This window comes from Camelus bactrianus, chromosome 11, assembly GCF_048773025.1.
Source record: "Camelus bactrianus isolate YW-2024 breed Bactrian camel chromosome 11, ASM4877302v1, whole genome shotgun sequence".
Classification (NCBI taxonomy): domain Eukaryota; kingdom Metazoa; phylum Chordata; class Mammalia; order Artiodactyla; family Camelidae; genus Camelus; species Camelus bactrianus.
The window spans coordinates 60621232-60637163 of NC_133549.1; the positions used below are offsets into that span (position 1 = coordinate 60621232).

Consider the following 15932-nt stretch of genomic DNA (forward strand, 5'->3'; position numbering starts at 1 on the left):
TAACCAGGTTCTTCAACCAGAAAATAAAGAAACCAAACAGTATCCCCTTTTCATAGTTGCTATAAGGATTAGATGGACTAAAGCTCTTAGAACCATGCCAGGCAAACAGTAAGGACTATAACTGTTAGATTTATTATTAAGTTATTGATAAATTGTCCCACTATAGGTTTGTTAGTGTATCAGTTAAGATGCTTTCTGAATGCAAGTAGCAGAAAACCAAGCAAAAAGGAACTTAAACAATAAAGACATTTATCATCTCCTATAACAGGAAGTTCTGAAGGAGGTTTTAGGGTTGGTAATTCAGTGGCTTGTTGCAGCTCCAAAGTTTAAGGGATAGGCATCCTCAGCATTTATCCTCAGATTTGTCTCCTCAGGCTCACAAATGTCTATCACTTTTCCAGAAGTCACACACAGACAATGTTGAGAGGTAAGAATCAGAAAAGGGAGCTCCCTTCCCTCTCCACATGTCCCTTTTAAAGAACAAGCAGAAAGCTTTCTCAGAAGTTGCCAGAAGTCTTCTTATGTCTCATTGGCCAGAATTATGTCACATGTCCACGCTTAACCAAACATTAGGGTGTAGAATGAGAACTCCAGGATCACTGGTTGCAGTCTACTTTCCTTGAAAGACATAAGTACTCAGACATAAAAATCAATTGCTAGCCTGGAAAAAGGCAGTAGGTCAGCAATAAATATCTCCATTGCTGTTAGTTTGCCTTTCAATTTTTGGATGGAATTCCTGAAATTTCAGTTATTTATTTATTCCCCTAAAGTATTTTGTTTTGTTTTGTCTTAATGTGTTTCTACAGCCTCAGGTAATTTGTCGTGAAAAGTCATATATTTGCCATTTCCACTGTATGTGCGTGTGTGATGTGTAGCAGAGAGGGATGGGGGGGGGGGTGGAGAGAGAGAGAAGAGGGAGAGAGAATTTAACTTCTTAGTGGCACTCTTTATTTGATTATCCTACAGGAATATTAGACAATTTCAAAACTGAACATATGTCCCCTAAATTGACATAACCATCAAGGAAGATGATGAATCAGCCCCACGGAGATCACAGTGCAATTGCACCAGTTTACCTGCTCTTGCCTCTGATTGTATGTTTCAGACACACTTCAACTCTCTGGGTCCTATCCTGCCATCTTAACCAACTCTTTCATTACCTATTTCCATTTCCAACTCTCCTTATCTACTTCCTCATTCTCAAGCAAACAGTGTCCCTTTGGACAATGTCTGTCAGTTTACACCCTGATGAGAATGCACCTCAGCACAGTCAGAGCTCCGTGGCCAGCCCTCTACCCTTCATGGAGCCCTCATGGCCACCCTGGCAAGACATGGCCTGGCTCTGGACCACAGCCAGCTCCTTTCCCCTGACTCAGTCATAACGGACAAAAAATTTGTCATCATCTCTCAACTCTTCACAAGGACAAGTGGTCAATCAAAAAGGGACAGGGAATGGGGAGGTACGGGGTAAAGGCCTTGCTATTTGGATGACTTCAATCCAGTAATAAAAAAATTTTAAATGCCTATAATTGTCACGTTTCACTAACTCAGACTGCCCTACGATGAACTGATATTAAAGAAAATCACTCTACTGATGCAACCTTAAAAAGCAACTGATACAAAACTAGAGAGAGATGAGAAGACTAAGAGTAGAAGGGAGGGACCTTGTCCTCTCCTCTTAAGCCCACCAAGCTGAGGCCAGATCCCTGGCATGGAGCCCCATCTAGGAAATGCCCCAAGTTCTTCAAGTGAAGAAGTGGGAGTCACATTTCCTCCCAGTGAGTTCACTGGCCCCGAGGGCACCGTGGCAGGATGGAACCTTGCATCTAGAAGCTGGCCTTCCTGTGACAGGCCCAATTAAGCCACCAGCTGTGATCAATTAGCCAAAAGGCCAATCAGGTACAGGCAGCTGGGTAGTGTGGGGGCTGGACTGGAATCTTCCAGAAAGCTAGCAGACTCTTGGCTGCTTAAAACTTCAATTCAATTTGTATTTATGGAGCCTCTCTTAAAATTCAGAGAGAGCTTATTGAAGTTCCTGCATCTGAGAGGTATTAGGATAATGTAAGGAGGTAGCCAAGATCAGGGATTGCCCTCTGAGAAGTTATGGAGAGGGACACTGAAGAACTTTCAGTTTACCTGTCTCACACCTATTTTCTGTGGGGTGGGATGTGAAAAAGAGTCTCTATGCCTTACAGACCAGTGTCTCTTGTGCCTTCTCTTCACTCAGGAGAAAAGTCTTAAAGGACCTCAAATTTCTCTGCCTTGACAGAGCCACTGACTGGTGGTGATGTATTTTAATTATTTTTAGGCAAATATAACTAGGGAGATATACAGTCTTGAGCTTTGTCGTGGTTTTTCAACTATGTTCCCCAGAAACACCTAAGTTCCTAGTTTCCACAGAGCCTGGCTTAAAGGCAAAGTATGCCACAGTTGGACTTCTGTATAAAATTTCCCTCCAAGTATTACCCCAAAATAGTTTGTTTTTTAAACTTCTAAGCTAAAGAATTAATTTGGGGTATCAGCAAACAATTGGATAGATATTTTGGAGGAATGAGAAACTTTCTCAAAACTTTGAAATTCTACTATACACTTGTTGCTCACTCCATAAAGCCCTAACTAAGGTCATAATTCAGGTCAGATCCAGAGAAAGATACTGTTCTGACACCTGATGTCAAAGAAGCCATTAAATCAACTAATGTCTTGTGCTAGGAAATTCAAACACAGACTTCTCTGGTTCTTCCCCTATCAAAGTTCTGAAGAAAAGCTGGAATGTGTAAGTCAAATAGTTAAAGAAGGAAAATTAGATGCCAAACTGTGCTAAGAGCTTAATCTGAATCACCCCTATTCTAGGTCATGAATGCTGTCTCTTAGCCTGGTCTGGATTTTAGGATGCAGAGAAACACCATATACTGCTTTCTGCTATTAGGATATCTATACATTGGAAACTATTCATTTTCCTGTCCTGCCTTGAAGATATTAGTGGACAATGTCCATCATTCACTACTGAAAACTGAAGATAGCTGTCTATTAAAATTTGTGATTAATTACTTTGTTGCTAAGAAGCATATAGGAAGTGAAAAATTCAGCATCTTGGAATTAAGTTTATTCTCTGCCCCAGTTACCAACCTGGAAGAGGGAAGGCTTTCTTTTCCACTATTCTCATGGCTACATCTCAAGAAAAAAATTGTAGAACATGATCTGGAGGCTGAAAAGCTGTCTCCCCCTGCTTCCAGCTCAAGCAGGAAGGATGGGGGAAAGGCAAGGGTTGTTTTAAGTCTTGAACAGTATCTTTCAGTCTAGGCTAGTGGTACTCTTGGTGGTACAATGCTTTCAACTTTTAATTTTTTTCTATTTCATTCCTGTCAAAGAACTCCTATCCTATTTTGAAATATGCCCCTATAGACATATTTTGTTTCTCGTACCGTGTATCTATCAGATTTCCTAGGAGACCCAGACCTTTAATCTCTTCCCCTTGAGCCTTTTTGTCCAATTTAAAGGATTTACTGGATACCATCTTAAGAGACTAAAAAGTTTCAACAAATGATATGCAGCAAACCCTTGATCTGGTCTTTGATACGAAGCTAAGTTTTAGTAAAACTTTTTTCTTCAGAGATACTCTTTTTCTGTGTTTTGAGTGGAAGTGAGAATCAGTTGTTACCTTCCAAACCATGAAAATTTTCCCAAGTTTCTTTTTTTTGCTGTCATTTTTCTCCTGCTTTCAAACTGACCAATTCTTTTTGAGTGCATCTGTTTCTTGTCAGGTGCATCCAATAACAGCCAACTGAAGCTGCTAACATACTGTCTGCCTACATCTTCTCCTATAGCTACAAGTTTATTAAGGAGATGGATCACCATCCTTCCACCTCCAATAACAATTTCCTTGTTTTCCATTAATAAGCCCCGGAGTCAGTGCAACTTATTTTACTTTTGTTGTTGTTACAGCAGCACATAGTGTCCATTAATAATTTTTGTAAAGTCAGGATGGGCTAACTTATGCTAAGGTAACAAATGGCTCCAAAATTCACGGCTTACAACAACAATGATCTTTTTCTTTCATTATGTGTCCATTGCAGGGTGGCTATATTCTGCTTTATGTCACTTTCACTCTAGGACCAATGCTGATGGAGCAGCCACTAGTTGGAACATTTATGATTTCATGGAAGAGGGAAAAGAGTCAGGGATCTATGCATTAGCGCTTGAAACTTCTGCCTGGAAATGACGCATATCACTTCCACCCACATTGGCCAAATCAACTGTTTTGATTTCAACAGGCAGGGAGGTATATATTCATCCCACAGAAAGGAAAATAAGAATATTTAATAGTCAGTAATATAACTTACTATAATAACTTAATTTTAGAGTCAATAGGTACACAAAACACCAAAGATAATTATAATTAAATGTTATAAAATGCAACTGCTGAAAACCTTAACCACGTGAAAAGGAGAACACAACTGGCAAACATGAGATAAAGGTGTGTGCAATCTACCTCTTAGCCGGAAGTCCTGCCTCATGCCTCTGACTCAGCAGGCTTTATCCTGTATTCATAGTGCTTATATAACTTATCAGCTGTATCAGCATACTCCTGAGAGAAAAAGTTGGTGCTATTAACAATTGCATCAAGCAAACAAGTAAAAACAGAGACTGTCCTGTGCAAACCAGGCTGTATGATTCCCCACCTGAGCTACCTGCTCAGCTCAAGGTCCCAATTACAGACTTTACTGGAACAGTATGAATTCTCAGTTATAGAAAAACAAGCTTTATGTGTCAGTTGTAATTTGGCAGCACATAAGTGAGGAGATGCCAGTACAATGGTTTGCCAAGACACATGGTTGAATCTGCTTTTCTTGACTATAGTTGCTGGCACCTAGATACCACTGCCAGCTGTTCTACCTTTCCTTTGGTTTTTATGACTAGGAATTAGCAATCGTGGAAGAATGAAATGCTTTTGGATGAGGACTTGGATCAAGAGAATCACATGTCTATTGTGTCAGAGAAGCTTTCACTGTTTCAACAAATATTTGTTAAGCATGTTTTACATGCTGGGCACTTGACAAGGCACTTGGGCTACAACGGGGCCTTTACTCACAAGGAGTGGGTTCAGATGCCGGATGCACGAGCTCCAGGTGATTTTCACACGACAGTGACTTTTCTCCTTGATGATATCGTAGACTTCTTGAGGACACAGTCCACCCTTCATTCTTAGCATTTCTCACAAAACCTGTCACAGTGAGTGGAAGAAACTTCAGAATATTGTTCTTATGAGATAGGATTGTATTCTATTTAGTTTGGGACATTGCAGGTATTCAATTATTATTAAATGAATGGATATTTATTGTGTGTTTTATTTCTTCAATTCTATTCCCTTGGCAAAACAAAGAGAAATCCAGTTCCCCACCCAAAGAGAAATACTCAAAGTGCTTAAGGAAGTCCAGTTTAGTTTCTTCCAGAAAAGTTGGAGGCTAAACTGAATTCTTCTCATAAGGCAACATTATCTTGCTCTTCTCAAAATCAGTGACCTTACAACAGAGGCCAAAGGGACAGTGTTTTTTTCTCTATGGCATATTTAGTACCACATATTATGCAATTTTATTTCAGTATTTTGAGGTGTTGGTCAGGAATCCATCATGACCGAGTTGTGCAGTATTTATGAAATTGTCAACTCAAGGAACACATCTGCTTATTTTTTTTTTTTACTCTTAAATTACTTTACTTAACAGAGGGGCCAAATTTGGCTGTTCTGTCGTGATTTAAATGGCCTGCACCTCATTAGTGTTGCCAGCATTTATTTAATAAAATCAAACCAGAATAGCATTTAATTTAGTTTTAATAGGATAGTTAATGTATGTTAACTAAATATCAATTGATTATTAAAGAGTGCTGAGGTGTAACAAATATGTGAGATATAAATCTTGTTGCTATGCCATTAACTCAGAATTACATAAGCAATAAATGTCTAATTAGAGTCTTAGTAGTGATGAGTTGTAAGCATTTATTGAGATTCATAAGATCGATGTTATAGACTTGTGCTAAGGACCACAGCTTAATTAACTCCTTCATTCCTATTTTTACCAGTCTCTGCCATTTTTTTTTTTTATTTTATTGGGTGCTAAATTGGTGAAGTGGTGGTGAAGGGAGGGAGATGGTCCAAGTTTAGCACCTTAGATAATCCCAGACTGGTCAATAACAAGAATATGGGGATGACCATTCTCTGATGGGCTCAGACTCCAGAATTTTGGGTAATGGAATCATTGATTTCTAAGGTCCTTTTCTTGCAGATCAGTTTGGAGATTCAACATGATATGGCAATATAGTCAAGCCATTGGAGTAGCATAAGGTGAAAAATGAGTCCAGAATCAATTCCATCTTAGATGGGGAGGGCAGAAACAGATCAGTTATACAGTGTGATTCTAGGAGTCTTTTTTATTCCAAAAATATCCATCCTACTTCTCTCTCATCCTGAAGATCTTTATGCAATTATTCCTTTGGGTTCAAGGAATTATAACTCTTTGATTCCTGGATTATACAGGATGGCCAAAAAGTCTGGGAACATAGGTAATTACACAAAATAAATGGATAATTGTTATAAAAAGATTGAATATGTTCAGTGACATTACGTAATGTGCTCACTGTATTGTCCGTTGTTAAAAACACATACTTCAATGCATCGTGCAGAATTGCAAGAAACACGATTTGTCAATGCAGTGTTCCCATCAATTTCTGTGCACGCATATGTGATGTATTTATTGCCTTATTTGTGTCTCTGATTTGCACTGAATAAACATGTTTCTTTAGCGTGCCCCAGAAGAAGTAACCAAGTGAGTTCAATCTGTAAAAAAAGTAATTTGTATCACCAGATTTTATGGTCACTCTGCATTTTAAGCCAGTATTAGACAGCTCTCTAACACCATTTGGAAAATTAATCAGATTATTGATTTGGGCATGGAGAGACTTTGGTGTGGTGTTATTTGGGGGGATTAAATGAGATAATGTATAAAAACTACGCAGTCCAAAGTTTCCTACATTGTCTGACTAAGATAGATGTTAACTCCCCTTTGTTCTTCCCTTTTCTCCCCTAGTCCTTTCCCTACTTCCATCCTATTTAACTGCTTTTAATGCACTAACATTATCCCCACTCTTTTCTTTCAGAGGGGGAGCATAGAATGCTAGCTCTTACATAGGTGTAGGGCTTTGTGCTATAGAAGCCAGGGGCCAGAAGTGGAGGAAAGCTACAGAACTGTGACAAGAGAAGGAGGCAGAATACTAGGAACATAATTTGCTGTTCACATTTTTGCACTGGGCAATCCTGGCCTTGCTCAGTCTACCAGGGGACCCCAGCCACAGAGGTTGCAGGCAACAGGTTGCTCTGCTGACACAGGTCAAGTGTATTTCAGAGCAGCTGCTTTCTCTACTAGACTCCCCTGGGCAAGGCCACTGGCTACATTTGTGTATTCCTGAGCTAGGCAGCATTGAGGAGAACACACAGGGAGATAAGCATTGATCTCTAGGTTTATATAGTTGTGTGTGCATCATTATTTTATTCATTCATTCAGTTTTCTATCTGCAACCTCCCCTGGAAGCTTCCCGTTTCAGGTTCTCTACGAATCTCTGTGGGCAGAGAGGTGATACAGAGAGGCTCACAGTTCCACAGGCCCAGATCACTTTCTCTTTGTACTTAGGAAACCTGTGCCTGTTACAGTATTTTCCAAAGAAGAGAAATCATCCAAATTCTCATCTGTAAAGTCAAACAATGAATAAGAAATTTGACTTTTTTCATAGAAAATTTAGTATGAGAAGCTATGGGCATATATTTGATTCCACCCCGTTTGTTTATTTCTCACCTTGCTAGTGAGACTTGGGTACAGGAATCTAACTATGGAAAAATTTCTAATTATCCAGGCTCTTTTCTCTAGTTTTGTGGTTTCCTCTGCTAGCTATACTCTCTACCAAAAGCTGAGCAAGAGAAGAATTAATTAGGTAAATTTCATTTTATTCCTTCTGTCAACAAGTAACTACATTCTAAGCCTCCTACTATGGACTCAATGTTCTTCTAAATTCTTTAGAGGGTATCAAGAGACATGGGAAATACTCCCTGCCTTTACGGAGTTTTCTCAGCTTAGAACAAATTTCTCAGAAAGAAACAAAATTCACTTGTATGAAAAGATAGAAACCAATTGTGTACTAAGCTTTGTGAGTCTAACTAACATGAGACCAGAGATGGAAAGAAGAACTGGGTTCTTCGGGTAGAATGAGGAAGGATGGAAAAAAGGAGGAAACAACTAAGTTCTAGGAACATCATGTTCTCTTTTTTTCCTTTAATTAACCACTGAAACAAGTCTCTGTGACAGGTATTATCCCCATTTGATATATGTAAAAACAAAGACCCTTTAGAGAAGGTAGTCATATTTCTTAACCTCTTTATAATCACATACCGAGTATTAAAGCATGAATTTGATTCTGAGACAAATTGGTTTCAAAGCATGTTGAGACATCAAATGGGGCTTACACTAGGTCTTGAGAGAGGGGCAGAGTTCACCTCAGTGCATAGGAGGAGGGCCATGAGGAGGACAGTGAGGAGGCTGATGAGACCAACGTGGATGGGGGACAGTGAAAGAAAAAATTTTATTTTAAATTAGCTGTATTGCCTTGCATTTTTTTCAGGAGAATCATTGATATTAATAAATAATGTTTAAAATAAACAAAATAAGTTTTGAGTTGTACCAATGTATAAGGATTATAATAATCAATAAAGATCTAAAATATATTCATCTTTATATAGTAGACTTTTGTATGTGGGATACCAAAATACATTCCTATTGCTACTCCACTTGGAGCATGCTACACAGCGTGGCCCAAGTGAGAAGTTGCTCAATTGTATATTGACACCTGTAGTTTGGAATATTTTGTGATTTTGTGATTTATGTGATACAGGAACAAATGCCTTCTGGGAACTGGACTTCTGAAGTGAAGAGGTAGTTTAACAATCCACCAGGAAGGTATACAAATCATGAGCCCACATACTCCTAATGACCTAGACTCAAAATACATAAAACAAATTTTGAGAGAATTACAAAGAAAGAGACCAATCCAAAATCCAAGGGGGAGATTCTAAAATATTTCTCTCAGAAACCGATAGATCAAGCAAACAAAAGAAATGTAAAAATGTAGAAGATTCGCAAAACATAACTTAAAATCTCGATCTAGTGATAGATGTGGAATCTTGTTTGCAACAGACCAAGAATGCCTTCTTTTAAAGTACCCACTGAATGTTTATAAAAAACTGATAACATGCTAGATTATGAGAAGAGTCTCAACAAATTCCAAAGAATCTATTCATATGGTCTGTGTTATCACAGAGAAATAATTAAATTAGAAAACAACAATAAAAAGACAGTTAAAAACAACAACAGCTGTCATACCTTTCAGGGAGAAACATACTTCTAAAAAACTCAAGGGTTAAGGAGGACAGATATAAAAATTGAAAACTATTTAGTACTGAGTTGAAACAGTAGTACTACTTTTTAAAATGTAGCTGAAAGCAGTATACCACAGAAAATCTGTAGCCTATAAATTCAATTCTCTGTCAATAAAAAGTGAATTGGCTTTCTTATGAAACTTGAAAAATTATATTTTTCACAAGAAAGCCAGAAATAAGAATAGTCAATAGTTAAAACTGTTCTCAAGTAAGATCAAAGAGTATATATAGACTTACACTATCTAAATTCCAGATCAGTTATGAAGCTATAGTAACTAAGGTAAGGTAAGGTTGTATTTGTGAATGTAGAAACAAATCATCAGAACAGAGAGCCTGGGAATGAAACAAGCATATATGGGCCATATGTCTATAACAGAGGAGGGAAAAAGATCAGAAAAATCAGAGAGATGGGACAATAAATGACTATTGCACAGGAAAAACTGGTTTTCCTATTAAAAAAAAAGTAAAATTAGATCACTGCCTCACATCATGCACAAAAACAGCCTCTTAGTGGATTAAAAATTGTAACATGAAAAAAACTTTAAAAGTATTAGAAGAAAATATAAGAATATTTTATGGTCTTAGGATAGGGAATAATTTCTCAAACAAAATAGCAAAAGCTTAAGTTGAAACAAGAAAAGTATTAAATTTGATTACCCAAATTTTCAAAAAGTCACAATAAAGTTAAAATATAAGTGTCAAAGAAGGAAAAAAGGTACTGCATTTTAATACATATGACAGATAAAAGATTATCACCCAGAATAACTATAGTATATATAAATAAGAAAAAAGACAAAGAAATCTAAAAGAAAATCATCAAAGAATATTAATAGTCAATTCTCTAAAGAGGAAATCTGAATTACCAAAATAAAAAAGACAATGGCATACACACAAATGAGTACAAGTAAAACTGGGAAAATCTGATTACGACTGGTGGATGTATCAGTGTCAGTATCCTAGATGTGACATTATACTGTAGTCCTGTAAAATGATACCACAGGGGAAACTGGGCAAACTGTACAAGGGATCCCTTCATACTATTTCTTACATCTGCATATGAATCTACAATTTTCTCAATAACAATCTCAATTAAAAATATGTAAAAACATTCCCACCGATAACCAAAGAAATTCAATTTTTTAAATGAAGTGCTATTTTACACACAGAAAATTGGTAAAAATTAAGAACCATGACCATAATCAGAATTGGGAAGGAAGTGACTATTTAGAAAAAAGGGAATTCTAGTATTTTGTTTGTGGGAGTATAATTTGGAGAGCAATTTTGCAATAGCTCTTAAAATTGAAAGTGTGCATACTTAACAAATTCACTTGTAGGAGTATATCCTGGATATATTATTTTACATGTGTCCAAGGGGACATGTACAAGGATGTTACTGCAGTTGGTAATAATGAAAAATTGAAAACAACTCAAATATCCATGAATAGAAGAATGGATAAGTAAATTGTAGGATACAATGGAATACTAGACAACAATTAAAATGAATGAACTATATGTTTATGTATCAACGTGGATAGCTCTTGAAGGCATAATGTTGATTGAGAAAGTCAAATAGCAGAGTGTTACATACACTATGAAACAACTTATTGAAAGTTTAAAACACATACAAAAAATGTTCCATATTGTTTACAAAATCATATGCAACAAGATAATAAAGTAAGACTTTCTGTTTCAGTTTAGACTGGGATCCCAGGTCAAAAGGCAGAAATGCTCTCACATTTTAAAAAGAGGCACTAGAGCTAGTGGTGCAGGACATAGAAAGAAGTCACCTGAAGCCAGCAACGTGCTCCTTAATTGATCACAACTCTGGTCTTTAAAAAAGGAAGGAGATATCGAGAGAAGGGAGATTAGAGAAAGGTTTGCTTTGAATAAGCATCAGTGAGAATCTCCCCTGCCTCTATCATTTTGAGAAGGGTAAGGTGTACACTTCTATTTTAACTCAGGTGAGAGGGGCTTCCCTGGGACCACTCAGAGGTTGATGGTCTCCACAGTTATTTGTTGAACACAAATAACAAATAACACAAATAACTGTGGGCTGATACGAGTTGAACCTAAGCAATCAGAGGTTAAGAGGATATGGCTGGGGCTCCATGTTCTGAAGGTCCACCAAGGAGGGAGGCTCCTCTCTCTCTGGGAATGGCCTGGACCACCAACTTAAAGAATGTTATCAGTGTGAGGGAGGAGGGTGTAGCTCAGTGGTAGAGTACATGCTTAGCATGCACAAGGTCCTGGGTTCAATCCCCAGTACCTCCATCAAAAGTAAATAAGTAAACCTAATTACCTCCCCCCACAAAATGATTAAAAAAAAAAAAGAAGAAGAATGTATCAGTGTTTCCCTTGGACAAAATATGGGCCATGAAGAAGAGCCTATCATTGATTGATTGATTCATTCATTCATTCATACATTCAACAAAAACTTATTAAGTGCCTATTGTGTGCAAAGCACTATTTTAAGTATATAAATCAGTGAACAAATGAAGCTGTCCTGATGAAGCTTACATTTCAGTTGTGAGAGACAGACAAGAAACAATAAACATAATAAATAATTGAATGATACAGTGTAACAGAATGTAGTAAGTATTACAGGAAGAATAGAGCAGAGTAAGGGGCATTAGTTGTTCTAAGGTGAAGTGGGTAAATAGCACTTTTAAATAAAGGCATCAGAATAGGCTTTACTGAGAAGATAAGATTTAGGCAAACTTGGAGGAAGTAGGAGATCTGCCTTCTGCATTCTGAGCAGAACATGTTCTAGGCAGGATAGCCAGTGAGAATGGCCTAGAAGGGAGCATGTTCAGGGTGCAGCAAGGGGCCATAGTGGCTGGAGCAAGCACAGGACCTGATATGATCTGCTTAATGGGTCTCAGCTGCTGTATTAAGAACAGACTGTCAAACAGCCATGAGTGGAAGGAGGGAGACCAGTTGGTAAGATTTAAGTGCAGTAGCCAGGGGAGAGATGCTGTAGGTTTAGATGAGGGCAGTAGGAGTGAAGATGGTGAGAAGCAGTCAGATTCTCAGAAAAAATTCACATAGAAAAAAGTATCAACTTACATGAGGACAACTTTAAAACATTATTGAAGGACACAAAAGAACACTAACAAATGGACAACATAACATATCCTAGGATAGGAAGACTCAACATTATACAGGTGGTAATTCTCCATTAATTAATTTAGAAATATAATGTAATTCCAAGAAAAATACCAACACTTTGTGAGGATATTTAAATTAGACAGATCAATTATTATGTCTAGTGGAAAGACTGATAAATTTGACAATAAAATGAAAAGAAATAGCTTCATGGAAAAACATATCACAGAGTGAAAAGATAAATGACAAATTTGGAGGAAAATTTCCAACTGATAGAACTAGAGTAATTTTCTTAATATACAAAGAGCTCCTACATATAAATAAGCAAGTCAACAACTCAACAGAAAAATGGACAAAGAAAATGGATGAGCAGTTAAAAGAAAATATAGATGAACTCTTAAACATATGAAATGATTCTCAATTCACTCCAAATTAAAAAAAAAAAGGTAAAAACACAATGTGATACCCTTTTTCATTTATGTGGGCAAAGATAAGAAAATTTGATAACATGCTGTTGGCCAAAGTCTAGAAAATAGGCATGTTTATTCATCGCTAATGGAAGTGTAAACTGTTATTACCTTTTTGAAGAGTAATTTGAAAATTTACAACTACATTAGAGGCACAACAATTAAAGTGTCTCGAATGCCCTTTGAGCTAGAAATCCAACTTCCAGGACTTGTTCTATAGACATATACTTCCATTGGAGTGAAGTAAATGAGGTACAAGAGTATTCACTGTGGTATTGTTTTGACTACTGAGAAATTAAAAACTGCTTAAATGTCTATGGAAAAGGTACTGGTTAAATAATGTACATTACAGCATGCAAGAGAACGTTATACAGCTGTCTAAAATGAGGCAGTGACACATAGTGAAACGGAAAGCTGTCCAATATATATTAAGTGAGCAAAAAAAAGTAAAATAAATCATTGTGTAAAACATGCTGAAGTTTGTTAAAGGTATATATATGTGCTGTACATTCCTAGAATAAGGCAAATGGCAGTTTCCTCTCAGAACAGGAACTGAGCAACTGGAAGAGACTTGTTTTCCCCATATACACATTTTGAACTTTTTACCATGTGCCTGATTTACTGATCCAAAAATACAAGTGATTTTTTAAAAGTCAAAGTAGATGTGAGAAAAGCACAGGCAAATTGATTAGAAAAGATAAAAAAATTAAAGGCTTAAGGGTGTCATGATGATTGTCTGAAGTGAGTTTGAAAGTGAAACAAGTCAACACTTAAATGGAACAGTTTTGAATTCTGCAAATTCACCTGAAATCCACCAGATGGCACAAGAAAATACAGTGTGAACAACATTCGAGAGGTTGGTGCAGGTAACAAATAGGGGTGGTGAGAAACAAGACTCATCAGAACAGAGGCTCGCTCCAGACCAAGTCCCCGTATATGCAAATTCTAGTCTAGCCATGGTCCCTAGGGGCATGATATTGTCACACGTCAGACAGGCGATGCTGGGCAATCACCAAGCAGTGTTGTTGATCAGAAACATGGGATTATCAATTTATCACCGTCTCTGCATGAATGGCTTTTTAAACGTTCACTTCTTCAGTGCAGAATTCTTTTTTTTTCTTCTCTTTAATCCATAATGTCTTATGAAAAGAGGTATTTGTTTCTTGCTAAGCCATGTTTCTTTAATTAAAGGAGGAGGGTTGGGAGAGGTCTGCTGGAAAAGGGGAAAACTCTGGTTTCACAATATGCACTATTTATGAGGGTGCTCTGCTGTTGAAACCTATTAGAGGCCAGCCCGGCCAGGCTTGCCTCTTGCCCTCCCAGGAGACAATTACTGTCCTGCGTAACAATTTGAAGCAAATATCGGATGTGGTTGAAAGAACAGTTATGGCCCTCTCTCCGGCAACCGTTTCTGCTTAGATTTCTTAATTGTTTCCACCACTTCCTTTCCTCGGCTTGTGGTCCTCTGGGTTCTGCAGGATCCTAAGTTTTAATCAAAGCCTCCCATCCCTTCTGGAATTCACATGTGCAAGCAGTCACTTCCTGGATCCCGGAGAAGCGTGCAGCACCTTAGAGCAGCGCTTTCAGCCACATTCGTCCAGTGCACATGCACCTGAAGTCTTCACGATGCCACACCTTCTCCTTGACCAGGAGGAAGAAGCTGCAGCTGGTCCAGGCTGCCCCTTGCCTCCCTGTCAGCACAGCTTGTGCTGATTTGTTCTTAGTCCCTGATGGGAGGGTCTTTGCCAGTTGCTTTTTCTTCTCACCTTCTTTCAGGTTTGTCTCAGGTGTTGACTTTAGAAGATATTGCCTGGTAAACTGGACATTAAAGAAAGGAACTGACACAACATTGTAAAATGATTATAAATCAATAAAAAATGTTTAAAAAAAAAAGAAAGGAACTGGACAGGACCAATTCTTTAATGGTGCAGTTTTCAGCACTGACATACCCAGGTAGGGAGGTATCTGGGGGACACTTAGAGTTACCACACTGGATAATCTACAGTTTTTTTCCCACTATAATGAGAGACCAGCACTGTTATCCATAGCGCCTCTGACCTGCCAGCAAGATGATGGAACTGAAGATGTTGGGGCAGCCTGGGCCAGGTGTTAGTGTGCAGGACTAGGAATCAGGTGAGTCTAAATCTCAACCCTGTGACCTCAATTTAGGAATACAGTTACTACCTTGGGCCTTAGTGTCCTCACCTCTGCCATGGGGGTGATAGTATCAGTCAAGCCCACCTCAAAGAACTGTTGTAAAGAGGAATAAAATTAAGTGATTTATTTAAAAGAATCTCAAGGTTCTAAATGTTATGCATATGTGGGATATCAAAACAGCAACTAAAACCATGGTGGACATAGCTTATGTTTGAGAGATATGTTGGCAAAAAGTTACAGCTGTGACAGGAGCTATGAAACATTTAGATGGTGAATTTGGATATGAAGCCAACAGAGCCTGAATACATGACACAGCTGAGGCCATAAGCTGGACAATAAGTCACTGTTATTCCCTCTGACCTGAGCTCAAGGCAAGGAAAGCTCCTTCTGCCAGAGGTAAAGAGCTGGCTGCCTTTTAGGCAGTTGAGACCTTTTAGTTAAAACATTATATAAAATGTAAATAGAGGCATTGCATCAGTGTTCCTTGCCAAAGAATGACAAACCAAAATCAAATACTTGTATTTCCCTAATTGTGTCTAAACAGTTCTGAGCAGCTGCCAGTTCTGTATCCTGATTCTGTGTTTTCCAATGGATTTGCAAAGGTAGGTATTAACAAGTCTGGAATTGCACACATAGTTCTCTCCAAACCGCTTCTTCTGCCAGAATCATCTATGCAAACCACCTCCCTATACTCTTCCATATTCTGTAGCAGAATTTTATGTTTTTTT

At 37.9% G+C, this 15932-nt stretch overlaps 1 protein-coding gene and 1 long non-coding RNA gene across 6 annotated transcripts in view; one reads left to right on the plus strand and one right to left on the minus strand.

The window, feature by feature from the left end:
* The window catches only part of ZNF365 (zinc finger protein 365), a 166787-nt gene that overhangs the window by 91703 nt on the left and 59152 nt on the right, over positions 1-15932 (plus strand). The window lies entirely within an intron of this gene.
* LOC105071296 (uncharacterized) overlaps positions 1-15932 on the minus strand; it is a 361750-nt gene that overhangs the window by 87386 nt on the left and 258432 nt on the right. For all 4 annotated transcript variants that reach the window (XR_012510268.1, XR_012510269.1, XR_006725886.2 and 1 more), the window contains one exon: positions 5090-5221. This is a non-coding gene — a long non-coding RNA (uncharacterized LOC105071296). The remainder of the gene's footprint in view (positions 1-5089; positions 5222-15932) is intronic.